Source organism: Artemia sp. Qi Xiang Cuo, chromosome 15 (assembly GCF_049724085.1).
Source record: "Artemia sp. Qi Xiang Cuo chromosome 15, ASM4972408v1, whole genome shotgun sequence".
Classification (NCBI taxonomy): Eukaryota; Metazoa; Arthropoda; class Branchiopoda; order Anostraca; family Artemiidae; genus Artemia; species Artemia sp. Qi Xiang Cuo.
Genome location: NC_142808.1, coordinates 43,932,008 through 43,949,770, shown reverse-complemented (window position 1 = coordinate 43,949,770; position 17,763 = coordinate 43,932,008). Strand labels below are relative to the sequence as shown.

Sequence of the window (17,763 nt, the reverse complement as noted above, 5' to 3'; positions counted from 1 at the left end):
TGGAACTATGTTGTGCGCGTGGCGTTCCAATATAACACCAGGTGGTGGGAAGTAAGTGCCCCCTCGGTTCAATCACACTGATTCTCCTGACATGCATTATCTTGCTGACTCTTCCGTTGAGAACAGCTTAGCTGTTATATTTTGGTAATTATTTTAGAGGTGTGAAAATGTCAGATACGTTTTATGGCAGTGACAATATCTAACGTATATAAATTTGACATCAAACAACATATTATTGGGATAAGATACTAGATGCATTTTCTTTAATCAGCTTTTCTAGAGTGTGGTTAGAAGTCCTTTTCGGGTTTTTATAGGGGGGAGGGGGATCCTTGAGCGATCCTTAGGGGAATTGTTCTGCGATGATCAGGTTTGACTTTCATAATATGAATTGTTGATAAAACGTGTATTAATCCATAAATTATATACCTGGTGTTAACGGATAAATTATACACCTGGACATTATCATCACGTGTGAGATATTGTTTTCCATCCTAGAACAATAAAGATAAATTTTTCCTATGATTGTCCCAAATAGGATTTCTTGGAAAACACTGAGATCATGGTCGTCTCCAGGAATTTTGTCTGGGGGGGCGGGGTACAAAAAAATATTACAAAACGCATCAGAAAATTTGTTTATATGCACAACTTTGTTTTTAACCTGGTACCGCTCTCCTCCCCTGGATACGGCCTTGTCTGAGATACTAATTCTAAATTGCTGGCTGTGCATACCTATGCATTGAAGTTGCTGCATTAATTTTTCATTTTTGAAACCTGCGTAGACGGAAGAATACGGTGGATATCGTAATACCCCTTAGGTAGAGATGTTTTATACCGATTTTGTATTATAAATCATGTTGGTCTGCGTTTTTTCTTATTGCTCACAAGAATCCAGTTCTTCAACAGGTAGTTTTGAAAGCATTCTTCGAGCTGGTTTTGCGTTTTATTTAGCATCTCGAAATATCCATTTTCGCAATAAACCATTTAACCATAGAAGGCGCCATAGTTCCCAATTTAGGGCTCGGGCCCCAATGGATTCAATTTAATTTTAGTAAGTCAATTTAAGAATTCTTCGAATCAAATTAAGTGGCATATAAGGCTTTCATCATATAAATAGAAACTAAATGTTTTAATGATGAGAGCTAATCAGAATTTCCATAAAACAGTTCTCGTATAATCAGAAAATTCTATGGAAAATCTGATTGGCTCAAAATATTGCTAGCTAAATCTAGTTCTTGTTGTGAATGGTCTTGTTAAATCTTGTTGTGAATGGGCCTTTAATCCATTCAGTTTTGTCAAATTTCGCGGAGGTATTTGATTCTGTGTTGTTCTTAAAAGTTGAGCATTTAGGGAATATGCTATTTCTTCAAGGGATCGTTCTACATTAAATTAAAAAGAAATCCAATCCAAATAAAACCGACAAAATGTCAAACCAACCAAAATAACATTATTTTGACAAATTTCTCAGATTTCAATAAAACTTGGTAGGTTTATTCCTTTTATTGATGCAATAACCATCAAGATATTGTTGAGTTTTTATTTCTGGTTTTATGGCCTTTCAACATTTAGCACTTTTTGAGTTATTGATGGCAAGTACCTAAAGCTCTGTCTTTTTGAAAAATAATTTGTATCTTCCTTTTTTTGCGGGTTAATACCAATACTATTTTAAATCAATATTTAAAATAATATCAATAAAAAATATAAAAAAACATCAATATTAATAATTTGTGTCTTCCTATTTTAGTGGGTAAATCAATATTATTCATATTAATTTACGAGAAAAAACATTGACTGTAGATTCTTCCAGAAAGCTAAAACAAATTGTGCTGATTAATGAATTTAAATGTTTTGACAAATTTTCTCTTGGTGAATTCAACACAAATGGAAAATTGAAGTTTGCTCAGCAAAATGTGTATCAAAAAAGTATCTGCTTACAGAAAAATTAGAATTTATGAAATAGGCTATTTCATATAAAAGTCAAATCCAATCGACCAACCGAGGAAATGATATTTTTATAATTTTCTCAGATTTCAATAAAACTTGGTAGGTTTATTCCTTTTATTGATACAAATAACCATTAAGACATTTTGGGTGTTTTTTATTGCTGGTTTTATGGCCTCAAAATTTTAACACTTGCTGTGTCGCTTAAAACTAGTACTAAATTTTTATGTATTATTAAACGGACAATAATTGTAAATACGTATATTTTTTTTGTTTATCTGTAAATTTTTCCTCGAAATCCCTCTATTATTTTTCTCTGAAAATTGCCGTACTACCATTTTTAGGATCCTAGGCGTTTACGCCCCCCCCCCTGGAACATAACCCCTGCGGCTGGCTGGTCTTTAATCACTTTCGACTTATAGAACTCTCAATTTCTGATGTAATGAGCACCCTCCGAAGTTTGTGCGACCATGAGGTGAAGGTTGGGATGAGGAAGGGGAGTGTCCCTTTATACGTAACAAATTCTGCTCATTCTGGGGTTTAAAGTTACTCTTTATTTCATAATAACAGCGTAGACTAGAAATATTCCCAGAAATCAAGAGGGATCAAATATCAATTTCATATTTTTGATGCGTTTTTAACGTTTTTCTTTGTGCCCCGAGGGGTAACAACTGGGTATTTTGAGGGACACCTGGAGGCATGAGGCACGGAGGCACGCCGGAGGCATATTCCAAAGGGCGCAACATGTAAATATGTACAGCTTGCCTGTTATTCGGTATCTGTCGAATATTTCAGCACCTTCAAAAGCGATCTTTTAAAACTTGGAAAAAATCATTTACGGGCTCAAAAATAAAATTCCGATTTTTCTTCAGAAAAAATCCCGAGATTTCAAAAAAAAATCCCGGAACACGGTTTTTAAGTTATACAACATAGGGCTGCGCGGTGATGACGTAAAAAGCAAGGTGCGAAATTCAAAGTACCGTGACATGTGGTTTTTAGTTGTAACTAACAACCGATTGTCAATATTCCTAGTATTATTTTGACGTGAAAACGTTCTGGTGGATTAGTAAGATCTACGTCAAATATTTTAGGCCAAAACAATTCGGCAAAGTTCCGAAAAAACGTGTCTACGCATCCACGTTTCTTCCTTATTTGAATTTCCCGCCAAGGAATTGACGTTACGCTTCGCAGCCCTATTCAATATGACTTGACCAGCGGTAAAAGTTGTCTTTTATCACGTCTTCACACGTCCCTTTCCCTTTTATCATACCTGCTTTTCTGTTTAGTGGCTGTGCCAAGATGCACCCTTGGATCTCGGATTCTTAATTGTACTAAAAAAAAAAGGAATCTGCTGCTTTGACACGAAAGAATCTGGAAGACACACAGATCCCTTTTTCCCGAATGTACTTAGAATCCAACTTTCTTGGTATTAAACACAGGCCTTTGGGTATTTGAAGAGAAAACTGTAACAGTCAGAAAAACTGTTACTACCGAGTTATTAGTAAAAAGCGCTTAGTAAAGCCACCAACTAAAAAAAATAACTAGTTTCTCAGATATTTATTGGTACGTTTCAGTAATCATTTTGGTAATCACAGCTCCAATGAAAATCCTGAGAGACTAGACAAATGAGCTTTAGTAAATCAAACTAAGCTCGGTTAGCACAAGTATAAACACTAAGTCTTCTACTACTAAGTCTTCTACTGAGCAGGTCTGAGCATAACAAGTTTTCCGATGGTATTCATCGCTTCCGCTGCCCTAGATCTTGGAATGCATTTGAGACTCATAAAATTATATCAAGAACTCAAGCAAATGGGGGACGAGGGGCACACGCACTTGAGCTGGAAGGACCAGCCCAGCCGTGGGTGGCCTCCTCGTCCGTAGGATACATGGTTCAAGATTCTGTTCAGTTCTGTGCCCTCATGCACGTCGGTTATTTTTGTTTTTTTTGTTGATTAAGGTTGGTCGTAAAAAGGGCTGAAAAAAAATAAAAAAAAAGGATAAAAGTTCCACCGCAAGAATGGGTTTCTTGTGGACGGAGGACGCCCAGTCTACGGGAGAGCAAATAGTTTTTTTTTGTGTTAAAAAATTTTTAAGTTGTAAGAGTAAGCCTTTTGGAAGACCACCTTTAAAATTCGAATTCGTATTAGTGAAAATTGAAGGATATGAATTTTAAGAAATTGAAGTAAAAACGCCACCAGAAAAGCGTCTCCTAAAGGGGGAAGGACACCCCGGAACGGGGGGAGTGATAGATATTTGGCAAGAAAAAAGTTAAATGGTAGTGGGCCTTCATGTCCACTAATACATTGACTGGTATATAATAATTTATTTATTTTTTTTAAGTTTAGGTGATATGAAAATGTATAAAGTTGTAAGATTTATATGTGTTTGTATTAAAATATCACCGAGTGGAGAGGAGGAGGGGAGAAAAAAAAATAACAACTACCTCTGATAAATGTTAAACAAAATTTCTTCTGTTAACACACTGAACATGGTGATGGTGGTGGTTATGGTCTTGAGGTCAGTTTTGGGTTTAGGTGCCATTTTTAACATGATGATTGCGATGCTGACGAGACATAAAAAAAGTGGAACCCTTCCTTCTAGATAAATGAATTGAGCTTTGTGAAGACGTCTGAGTCAAAGCAAAATATAATGTTGGTGCCGATTTCCATAAAAACAGGTTCTGCTGAATATATGATATGCAGGCTGAAGTCACAGTAACCCTGGTCTACAAATGTGGCAGTTGATGTGAGATCAGCATTCAGCCGGAGCTCCTGGAACAGAATTACTATGTCTTCAGTGAACGGCATCGCCATATTCTCCTTGTCAACAGAGTGGCATCTTCGCCCAGATAAGTAGCCAAACTGTTTGACCCGCCCAACTATTACTCTCTTTCCCCTGCCAACCTGTTTGTAAACGCACCATTCACCAATACGCAATTCCCATTTCACACCGACCTCTGCATTGGTTTGTGGCGACTCACGTAGTCCTAATCGTCGGCCCTGGACCATCACCCGTTTTAATCGGTCACTACTCAGCTTCTCAGAGCTTTCCCTCAGAAGCCACAACAGCATGGATTTTTTTTATTGGTGTTATGGAGCCGTCAGAAGTCTTGACAAGACAAAACCTAGAATTCTTTATGTTCATCACAGGCTCACTAACTCAGTTTTCTAACTTGGTGTTTCACACAGTGAGCAATCACTGGCAAATCTTCAAATGCAAGCAAATGTTGACGGCATATTCTTACCAAAATTACCCCTTATTAAGTTATTTTCCTTGTGTTTTCTATAATTATACAAACTTTCTTGTGTTCTAACAATTGCACTAATTGCTAATAAACAAAAACATATTTAATATCTCCATAAAAAGCTGATTCTTAGACTTAATGTTATAATTACTTAGGCTATTATACTTTCGTCATTTACACGGATCGCTATTTATTTACCATTCATTAATATGGATAATGTTTTTTTTTTTTTTTTTTTTTGTTCCAACCAAATCATATAGAAAAAACATTTGTGGAAAACTGGTTAGGAGTTACTCAGTCACAAATTAGAACTTATTATATTACATTTTCCTTATTGTGGGTCAGAATCCACTGGCAGGCATCCAACAATGGGGCAACAAACATTTTTTACATGGTTTTTACCTATTCTGCTTTTCCTTTGCTTTCCTTATAATTACTTTATAGTCCCAAATTGCTAGGGGGGAATGCCCCCCCCCCTGCCCTTTATTGCTGGCATCCATGACGTAGGCCACAAAATTAAGTTTCTCGTATAAAGTTGAGACAAATTCCGATTTTTAAGGTTTATTGTGATGATTTTCATCTTCTATTTTCGCTAGTGGTTGGTATCGCTAATTTCGGCAATTTGTTGAAAGATTTCTTATCCGAACTGAACATTATAATAAAAAAAATATCTTAATTCATTACGTTCAAAAAGTTTCTACCTAATGGGAGTTCATTCAGTATAACTCCCTCTCTCCTAATTCCAAGATATATCGCTAGACTATGCCCATTTTTTTTTCAAGAAAGTGTTATTTGGTAATAACAAACAGCTGGGGCACCAGAATCACCCTGTATTTAGATACCCTTCCTCTAGGCCTAGCCTATATTTACACAGCATGGTATAGCCTATTATTTAAGCAGGCTGGACCCCCCACCCCCACACGAAAAAAAAATATCACTTGCCCTAACTCTATAACTATGCTTGGCTTACCTAAAATTTGGTTCCTCTTGATCTGGGCCCTCCATATCAGCAAAATTACATCAGAATAATTTCAAACAACGGCGAGAATCAGTGTTGCCAGCTTCTAGTGCGAATTCCCTGTTAAGTTTAAAAAAATCCCTAATTTTTGAACAAGCAACGAGGCCGGGTGTCTCGGAGGAACGGAGGCATGCCGGAGGCATGAAAGAAGGGACACCTGCGATGGTCAGTTATTAGCCCCTCGTTGTGCCCCTCCCCGAAAAAAATTAACGGGGACTGTCCCTTTCTCATCCCCGCCTCCACCTCTTGGTCGCAGAAATTTCAGAGGGTGCTCGTTACGTCAGAAATTGTGAGTTTTAGCCCTTTTTTTATAAGTCGAGAGTGATTGGAGACCAACCAGCCGCGGGGGGGGGGGGTTATGGCCGGATCCCCATTTTTAGGTGTGAAAAAAGTCACGACTTTAAAAAATCCATTTAGGGTCTTAATTTTAGAAATATATTTTTCACACGAATGACGTCACAAGTAGGCCTACTTTGAATAGTTATAATAAATTTTGCTTAAGATGAGTGTCTTTGCTAAATACTTTAAGAAACACGTCACAATTTAATTTGATTGTCGATAGTATAGAATGGTTTGTTGGTATAAATATGCAAAATGGTTTGCCGAACAAAGTAATATGAAATTAATTTTTTTTTTTTTCGCGAAAGAGATAAAAAAAAAACTGTCTATTCACCGAGCGAATCTCGTTTTCTTGGTACTATATAAGAAAGGAAACAGCCTTTTCTAATTCCTTGCCGTAAAATAATCAGAAATACCCACGTATGATTGTACATAACCACGTACATAACAGTAAAATAACCACGTACATAATAGTAAAATAGTTGTACATAAAATAATTGTACGTAAAATAATTGTACATAACAGTAAAATAACCACGTACATAATAGTAAAATAGTTGTACATAAAATAATTGTACATAACAGTAAAATAACCACGTACATAATAGTAAAATAGTTGTACATAAAATAATTGTACGTAAAATAATTGTACATAATAGTAAAATAACCACGTACATAATAGTAAAATAGTTGTACATAAAATAATTGTACGTAAAATAATTGTACATAATAGTAAAATAACCACGAATGATTGTCTACCTTGTCTAACTGAATTAAAAATATATCGACTTATTTTTATCCTTACTTATCTTTAGATTAACTCCTTCTGCATGGCTAAACATCTGGACTGGGGGAAGCTTAATAAAAGAAACTGGGGTTTTCAACCTCTTGAACCCTGAAAATAAACTGACTTAATTTTACCTTTTACTTGTCTTCTACTTAAATCCTCTGGGACAAAAAAGTCTTGGCTGGGTTCAGTTGTGTCAATTGATGAAAATGTAGGGAGGGGATAAAATGTATTTTTTCAAAATGAAGTGGAGTATTTTTTTTCTCAGTTTTTCAGTGAAAATAACTAAAAGCTTATTTTTCAAAAACTAGGAGCAAGTGCCCCCCCCCCCAAAAAAAAAATAGATGTGTCTGGCTGGAATAGGTTTAATAAAAGAAACGTTTCCGATTCTGCATATTAGACCCTGAAATTCTTCTTTAGAGGTGGTCAAAAAGATAATGAAAGCATGGGACTGCTATTAAGACTTAATGACTTCTGGCCGTTATAAATATTGTTAGAATGGATTGCTAACAGTAGCGAATTATAACATTTTAACTAATAGGCAGATATAAATGCATTATTATAAACTAATTAAATAGCCTAAAGGATGACAGACATAAATAAAAATCGCTGCAAATCCGGTTCTTGGAGGGCCAGGGTATACCATTTTATGCCTCCTTCCACCAAACGTAAGATCATAAGTCTCCTTAGCTCCCCCCTAAAAAAAAAACTTTATGAAAGTTTCAACTCGATGTCCCAGCCCTGAGACAAAACAGGGCATGCGCTCTTGTTATGATCGGAAACCGACTGGACTCAGATTATAAATGTGGTCTTGAGGAATAACTTCACAAGATATGACTTTGTTTTAAGACATGCCGATACCTTAAAAATCATTTTGGGAGCCTCAGCTAACCGTCTCAAAGACAAAGGGCCCATTAACAAATTTTTCCAGTTCCACAACGAACTCCCACTGCAAAATTACTCAAATAACATTTCCTTAAAATTTGGTAAAAATTGATAGGGGGTCTTAAATGTGTCAACAGTTCGAAATGCTAACGAGAGGCTAGTTTAAAATTAAGAAATATTGAGTTTTTTTTTCTAATTGATAAGCAAAATGCTGTTTATTCAATGTACCTACAACATATATAATGTCCCTGTGTTGGCAAGGTTTTTAATCAAAGTGGGTAGCACCACAGGGAACTCCCTAAGCGGTCAAAACTGCTTAAATGATATTTCGTCTGAGCTGATTTTAATGTGTATCTAGCAGGTGTAATATAATGTTTTTAGGGACTCCCCTTTCCTCAACTTTAAAAAGAAAATTCTGCTCCGTTTAATTGAAAAATAAATTAAACACTTTCTAATGATGAAATTTTTACTAAATCTGAATATTCTTATATCCGGCACAAAACGGGAGAAGTTAAGTAGTTTCTCTAAGATTTCTGGGAAAGTTGTCGGCTTTTTGTTTTCTGTCGTTTATTCGGATCTCTGCAAGTTATGGCAAGACCGTCCAATCAAGATAGTTTAGCCACACGAACTAAAAAAGTTTGTAATGAACGAGTTAGCGCAATTCTTTAAGTCACGACATTGCCTTAAGCAAAGGCATTGACGGAGGAGGGGGGCTATTAATGCACAGGGACCCAGGTGTCGAAAGGAAAATAAATATGTCACTGACGGTTGGGCCAGTAGTTTCGTGTGGCATTATTAAAGGTTCTGTAAACGTTGTTGTGGCCTGATGTATGTATGGCTTGATGTCCCTGACTAGTTATGTAAAAATGAAAATCGTTTTCCGAAGTATTTTGTAGATTTGACGGCACATTTATTGTGGAAATTAATTGGTAGCTAAAGAATGGGGAAATGCCTTTCTTATAATTGATGACTGATGGGTTATGTGCATGTATTCTCGTCAGACATGTAGGCAAGATTTCGTTTCGTAATAATCTCTTTAGCACAAAACTAAAATTTTTATTAACAAATTTACATTTGTTAATTTGCATAATTTCTTTCAGCTATTTCGGAATAATCTATTTAAGGACTCAGTCTCAGGGACCGAGCTTTGAGCGGTGAATATAAGGATAGTTTTTTCTTGTCTCTTTGGCAAAACTACTTACATTTATTTTATTCGGCTAACCTTTTTGCATATTAATACCGACATATTATCCTATGCTATTGACCGTCAAATTAAATTGTTTTGAAGGGGATTCGATACCTCAAAAAATCTTCCTATTTCATCCATTATAAACACAAATAGTTTTAATGTCCTCTCAGATAATCAGCCTTGGCAGTGTAGTTGTGGAAAATAACATATATTCCTTACTGTTTGACCTAACTTTTGTTTTCAAAGTTAAGACAGCAGCTTCCTTTGGTTGAATTTTTTGGTCAGCCCTGGACCCTGCAGTGACCGATTTTTACTTCATTATATTTTTGGTTATTTTTATTTTGTCTCCTTTTATATGGGCATTTATCAATTAATGTGTGTTTTAAGAACTCTGTGAATCTGACAGGGATACGTAAAGGGATATATGCTAAGTTTATCGAGCTTAAAATATAGGGGATCTATACAAAAATAGTCCAAGTACGCTATAGGCAATGCGAAATATGTTTGCCTTAAAATATAAGGGCTTTACGCCTAAGGGCCTTGGTTTATACGGATTTAGCATACAATCACGTCCGGTTATAAAGGCCTTAACTATGAGGGTTCGCTCAATCCGCGCCAACTGGTGTACATCTTGGAGCGCCATCTGTTTTGCACAGTTCCGTTACGCTTGGTACTATCCTCACAACGCTTGAGACAGTTACGCCACGCTTGGCACTCTTTCGCTATACTTGGCGCACACCACCTGGTTTAGGCTACGGGATTTCTGAAAGTTGGTGAACCCTCGCTTGACAGAAAAAAACTGAAGCAAAAGTTCCTTCGGCTGCTTTTTGAGGCCCAAGGGCTCTAGCTAGTAAACCATTTGAGCAAAAAGTTAGTTAGGTTTGAACAGTGGCATCATTTGGGAAGCGTGCATTTTCCCCTCCTCTATAAATTGAAGAAATTCCCTTTTTCGTGTTTTCGTTGAAAAGTAACTTCTTTTGGTATTTTTATGGGGGGAAAACTGGCCTCCCCCTGCCCGAGATTTTGAAATTCTCCCCTCCCTAATTTCTATGAATTGGTGCTTCTGGGTGTAAGGAGGCTATTGGCAACAAACATGGTCTAAACAGCAACAAGAAGTATAGGTCGCGCATATCCAATAGCAAGCGAAGCCGGTTAACAAGACCGGCTAGTGAATGCGAATATCCACCGAAAACGCAAAATATTAGAAAAGTAACTATGTTTTCATTGTCTACTCAGATTTTGCACATACTCCTTTGATGGTTGGTTCAGCATATGTAGTTGTTTTTGACTATATATATATATATATATATATATATATATATATATATATATATATATATATATATATATATATATATATATATATATATATATATATATTATATATATATATATATATATATATATATATATATATATATATATATATATATATATATATATATATATATATATATATATATATATATATATATATATATATATATATATATATATATATATATATATATATATATATATATATATATATATATATATATATATATATATATATATATATATATATATATATATATATATATATATATATATATATATATATATATATTATTGGTTTTTTGACAAGTGGTCTCTCTCAGAGGTGATGGATTAATGGGTTTGCCCGAGGCATGCACTCTGCCATTGCTCTAGACTGTTTTATATCAATAGTTCTGTCTGTCAATAGTTCAATGGTCAGACAAATAGTTCTTCACATGATCGTCCTTAGCGGGCTCTGAGACGATACTTGGGAGAGATAGAAAATCCTCTTAGCCCCTTCTGTGCTTGTTTTATGTGCTCGCATCTTTTGCATCATACCTGCACATAAAGAGGGGGGTAGAGGGACAATCCTAACGGAACCCGACTTTTAAAAAATTAAAAGCTGTGACGTTAAATTGCTTCTTTTGTTGTTAAATCGCGGTTGCTGTAACACTTTTCTGTTTAATTCAATCACGTTTTATGTACTCTCATTGCTTACATCATACCTGCATAAGAAGAGGGGGAATAATGGACTACTCTCCCAGGGTTTTTCCTTTAATAAATGAGAAGTTGTGTTAAGTTCAACCTTTTGTTGTTTCAACCCCATCCGCCATGGATTATCATTATATGCCCCCGCCCCAGTAGTTGTTCTGGGTGCACCTGTGATATGCAATAATAGATCCAAAATGTAGATTCAGGTAGAGGCACGGTGAAAATGTGGCAAAGCCCTAAGCTATTGCTGAATTGTTCACTATTGATGGTCAGATGTTGCGCAATAACTTTTTTTTCTTTTTTTTTACAGTTCTGGTTATTTATGTTTGAGGGTTTTTTTTGTTGTGTTGTTTTTGTTTGTTTTTTTTCTTTTATGAAAAGTCATTATTTTTATTACGAGCCTACGCTCCATCAAATATTTTTTTTGTTCTGGATATATGAGTACGCATTTTTTTATACTTTAATTAAGAAGATGTCAAAAAACATGGCGAAAAAAGTGACACGGTCAGGATTTTCTTTGAGGAATTAAAACTATTGAGAGGGAGATTAGATATTGAAACATATAAATAAAATATACAGTGTCCCCAAACAATGTATCCACTCCATAGGAGTGTACTTGCTGATCCATACATCTATTGGGGGGATTAAAAAATTAAAACTGCTCTGTAGTGACAATTTTCTCCTGAGGGGGGTGCACTAATTTTTGGGGTTGAAATAACTGACATTTTTACCTATGGGGAAAAAGTGTCCTAAAATGGTACTGGAAGTAATAAGAGAGTTCCAAAGACTATCTATACCTGTGTCCCCGAAACCGGTGGATAATACTGCCCTCACTGCTTACCACTACTCTCCCATTTGAGCCAAAGTAGGGTTTCACGCATTACTTCGTTAGTAAGCAAGAATTGGTCGAGAGTTGAGGAACTTCTGTTGTTGGCAGTTTGGAGTACAGGTCCCGTATGCAAGGCCCTCCGCAGTTAGGTATACCTTCATGGGGGGGGGAGGGGGTTACCAGTCGCAAGACATTGACACAAGACTTTGTTGCTTTATCCTCTGCCACTCCTGGCTTTGGGAGGTGAAAGTAACTTTCAGTGACTGCCTTTATCCTCCCTCGTTTCCTCCTCCTCTAATAATGTTAATAATGTTGTTATTAAGAACTTCGATTCTAGATTAATAATTCATCTCCATACTTGCGTTCACCCCATTATCAATACCTCTTTCACACCCTAATGCTCAATGCTCTCAGGGCGCCACTTCAATGTTGAAACCGCCTGAAAAATGTTGACATATCGAAATGAAAAATGTACCATTGGAATCACCATGGCTGTAAACTCATAATTTGGAGGTTTTGAGCCCCCCATCTTAAAAAAAAAACAAGTTAAATTCTTTTTTATTTGAGTACCAGTGATGTTTCACCTTTTTTCTTGGTGTTTTTCCATTTTCGCCAGCGCTAGCAGGCTGGTGCATGATCGTAGAGACATCTTGAATGGCTTATTTAAAGACGTTTGATCATACCTGCATGGTTTTTCATGATTCTAAACTAAAAAAAACATTTTTGGAGAAAAAAAAATGCAAGCTCAAAACGCTGATGTTTTTTTGTTATTGTTTTTTCTCGAGCATCAGTGTGTCACTGGAACGTCGCAGGGGCGTCAAAATTGGTAACCAAGTGATTTTTTTTTAATTTGTGGTTTACTCCCTCCTGTCCCGTCAAGGCGTGTGTGAATTCGTCCCTGGTTTTGACGTGATACTCAGGACCGTTATTTTTAAGGCAGAGGGGGGGGGGCTGCCCCTCCTTAGAAATGTTGACGATTCTCTTGTTTTAATCTTGTATTCTTCACAATAATATGAATTTAATTTTCAGTGACTTTTTTTTATGCGCAACTTCCAAAAAATACCTGTGGTAATATACCCATTGGGCTCCCTAAGTGATAAAATTCAAAACTAGGGGGGTGGGGAGTTCAAGAAAGGGGAAAAGTAAAGCCTATATTTAATGCCCTAGTATAATGAATGAATAATTATTTCCCATCATACAGTTAAACAACAAAATGCGATGGAGTATTATGAAAATAAAGAAAGAATAGAAAGAAAAAGAACGAACTATGAACATATAACATAAACATAACAACAAAATCAAAATAGTCATTTTCTAGGGGTGTGAAGATGGCCGGTTTGATAAACATCCGAACTGGGAGTTCTTTGCAAGGAGGGGCTCCATAACACCGTAACGTCGAATCATGTGACCGTTTCTTAGCCATCTAGGGATTTATAGAAAGTACTTCGCAAACTTAACGTAAGATTTGTGCAGAGATTTCTTATCAACATTGGTCGAAACGTCTCAAAAAGGCGCTAGATACAGTATATTCGGAAGGGCGATACTATTTTACAACTTAGCCAGTAGCTTACGTTGAAGGCTAACTTGCGAATGAACAATACTAGCATATGCTGCTTGTATTTTGTCTCGGCAAACTTAGTAAGGAGCTTTCTTGTATTCCTAAGGGAAGACCTAATCGGTAAACCAAGGTAAACTAGCTCTGATTTAGAGACAATGTCTGAAAAACCTAGTCCTATGCTTTCTAGACCTAAAGAATCATGCCAATTAAAAAATAGCACTTGCGACTTAGCAGCATTAATAGATAGACCTATGTTATCATAGCAGGTTGCAAGCTCATCAAAATTACATTCTAAACTGGCAATGGAACGGCACAGGGTCAACAGGTTGCCGGCATTAGCACTTGAGCAGACATTTACGAGAGAAGTGTTGTTCGACCAGCCGTACTTTTCAGTATTGCTTCTAACTTTTTTCACGGGGATTGCCGCTTTATCAGCACACTTAAGCATGAATAATTTCCCCACAATAGGTGTTAATTTTTAGTCGTAGCTCACTACTACTCAAACCCATATTAGTTTGAAGAAGATGAAATGGAACTTTTATCTTACTTAAGACATGGTCACACGTGGCTTGAAACAATGGCACATTCATTTTCTTCCACATTTTCCGCTGATGCCATTTATTTTTGGTTGAGTTGTCCCGTTTGCGGGTCAGTGGGACAGAAAAACATACAGAAAGATGATCATCACAGGTACCATGGTCATCAAGCACGGTTACAGGGTGGAAAAAAAACTTCCCGAAAACAGCATGTGATTCAGGTTAGATGTCGAACTAGCCTTAGAAATAAACGTAAAGTCTTTATCTTTTCTTAGTACCGAGAACGTAGAGGGTAGCACATCTCTAATGAATTCACAACGTGGGCAATTCATACTTTTAATATCACAATTGAAGCCTGCGATGATCAGGCATCTCGGGTATGACCTAAGTATCTTCTTAGCGCACTTGAACAATTTACAACAAGCAAAGGAAAAAAGAGCGTCAGATGTTTGATCACCATAATTAGTCGGTAGGTATACCATAATATACCATAACACCATAATAGTCGGTAGGTATTGCTAAATCACTGATGACAGCTGCAATAAAACGATCACCGAGTTCAATGGTTTTAACCTGAAACCGACTAAGTATAGTAGGCCACCGCTTGGACGGCCTCAAGAGTTACGTCGGATTGCACTTGAAATGGAAGTTGACGCCGTATTCTGAACGTTCAACAAAGAAAGTCGCTCTGTCGAAAGGAAATGTTTTTGCAGACACACCACTCTGTTATTCTGGACGAGGGTCTCAATAGGTGGGAGCTTTTGGCTCACTCCACCATTAAAGTTCCAAGATATGACAGATAAATCGGTATAACTAGCCATGTTTAGTGAAGTTATTACCGCGCAGCTTTTCCAGCATCAGTTTACGATTTTCGGGACATCGATACGAGTAGCAATTGTGCTTTTTCGACTTACAGGAGATGCAACAATATTCATTACTGCATGGCGATTCACGCCAGGATCTGTGACCTTTTTGACCTCAGTGGGAACAAACCTCAGCGTTGCTACAATCTGTCGCCAAATATCCATCGGATTGATGACAATTGCAGCATCTTTTTGGAACGGAATAGAAGAGTTCAATCCGGTGCACCTCATACCCGATCTTAACTGGGTTTGATAATGCATTATCTAGATCAGCTTGTGACGAGAACAGTTTAAATGTGTGGGATTCGCCACATTTTTCAGTCTTGGTGCAGTTGGGAACGGCTGAATGTAGCTCACTTTCGAATTCCGGGGGCTTGCTTGATGATACCTAAGAATTGCTTAGATCTAACACTGACAGCTATGTTTCGACCATTGGCTTTGAACGAACTGGCTATTTTCTCTGCTCATGGTTTAATGTCCACAAGAACTTTGAAATCCGATATGCCCCTTCGAATCTCAATAGCAGACTTATCAGGAATAGTATTACAACCCGAATCTATAACAGACTTTCTAGCCTCAGCGGTACTAAGGGTTTTTGGGGGATTCTTCACCTCGAATGAGTTAAGAAGGGTAACCTTACCCGATTTCTCGACGGGACTGTAGTCTACAGGAACGGGTAGCTACTGCATATGTATAACCGCTTTTTCAACTTTTTGCACATTTCATTAATTTTGCTTATAGCATAAATACCAACTAATTCTGACGAAGCTGGAACTTCCCCAGGATCATAAATTACGAACTTAGGTAGGCTCTTGCGGTCTTTAGCAAATCTTTGCAGCATTTTCCCAATGTCTACCACACTGTCTTCTTCTTTCACATGCTTTACGCAACGTTCTTCGGAAGCAGCCAACTCAAATAAAATCTCTTCGCTTCCAGGATAGCCTCCTTCTCGAAAAACTGCACGCAAGATCGTATCAACGAGTCGGATTTAATTTCTGTCTGCATTGAACGGGCTACGTAATTAAGCACCGTATTATACAAAAATTCCCCACTCATTGCCGCACCTTATTCCAAAAGAAATGTCCGATTTCAGTCTAAGTCGGTATCGGTGGGAAAAATAACAAGATGCATAGATGCATAAATAAGCGAGGGAAGCGTAGGCTCCTGCTATCTATTCCCCGTAGTTTAAGGGAGACACGGTCCCGGCAGGTACTAAGACGCTTGCCACAGGTTACCTCCCCTCTTCTGCTCGCTTCTTAGTGAAATTTGCGATAATAACTAACTAATCAATCAAAATAATTTGACAATAATTGCCGTAGGATTATCTTGCACTTGTTGGAATCCTGAGTAATAATTCAGTTATAAATTTATTCAGGTCTGTAATCCCTTGCCAGATATTGCGAAATCTAACACGCTTCTCAGAGATTAAAATTCACTGAAAAAAAGCTTACTGGTTTTATAGTTAATATCCAATTCTAAACATATGTTTTCATGTTAAACTCAGAATAGCATAAACTCGAGTTGACTTATTTAGTTTCATCACGAAGTTAGACAAAGATCTTTTCGTGAAGTTTATTTTGTATATTTAAAAAACATAAAAATCAATTTCTTAAAAATTAATGTTATCTGGTGGAAATACAGAGCAAATCTAAAAATTAAAACGAACAAAAATGATTGCTTCACAGTTTATTCTATAATGCAACACATATCTGTAAAAGTAGCTCAAATAATTAGACTTGTGATATTCCCTTAAGTTTGTAGATGAAAAACTAACGCTCTTCTGAAAACTGAACGGGCTTGAGTTGTTTTGAGGATTTGTATCATATACTGAAAATAATCGATATCAAGGCCTGGGAACGAACTTTGAGAGGCTTATAAATTGGTATTTTATTTTGTGTAAGCTACTTAAGAAACTTTCTGTACCTTAGAGAATATTCTGTTTTTTCTTTGCTTCGTTTTAGTACAACGTACTGACTGAACGTATTTCAAACAGTAGGCTTTACGAAAAGTGTGGTTAAGTCCGCTTTCTTGAGCTATAATGACAGAAAGGTTGAGATGGCTAGGGCACGTTCTGCGGTTGAAGGATGAAAGAGTGCCAAAGATTGGCCTTATTGGCCAACCGTTGAAGGCTAAACGAAAAGCATGTCGTCTTCAGTTGGGGTGGGAGGATGTCGAAAGGAAAGATTTAAAAGACACGGGAACTTCTTGGGAAAGTGTAAAAGGGAGGCTTTGAATAGATTAGGATGGAGGAGGAGCGTACGTAGCTTTGTTGTCCTCTGGAGGCTTGGTACTGCGGTGAGTTGTTAGTAGTAGTAGTAGTAGTGGTTTAGCACAACGCCAGATTTTCAGAATTCTAGAAATATATTATGAATATGTTTATTTGAGGTGTTTTTGCCGACATATGTTGCATAAACTGGGAAGCAATGATTTTTGTTCGTTTCAATTTTCAACTTTGCTCTTTACTTCCACCGGAAAACATTTGTTTTTTTTATAAGTAAATTCCAGTGCCCCACTAGCGGTGAAGAAAAACAAGAGGATACATCAGTGCTGTTCGTGCAAAAAATTATT

General features: G+C 36.8%; 1 protein-coding gene and 1 long non-coding RNA gene across 2 annotated transcripts in view; one reads left to right on the top strand and one right to left on the bottom strand.

Annotated features, from left to right (window-relative positions):
• The window catches only part of LOC148943700 (uncharacterized), a 296,754-nt gene that overhangs the window by 40,474 nt on the left and 238,517 nt on the right, over window positions 1–17,763 (bottom strand). The gene's annotated exons all lie outside the window — the stretch shown is intronic.
• Window positions 931–17,763, top strand: part of LOC148943706 (uncharacterized) — a 29,525-nt gene continuing 12,692 nt past the window's right edge. The window contains exon 1 of the long non-coding RNA XR_016142944.1: window positions 931–1,048. This is a non-coding gene — a long non-coding RNA (uncharacterized LOC148943706). The remainder of the gene's footprint in view (window positions 1,049–17,763) is intronic.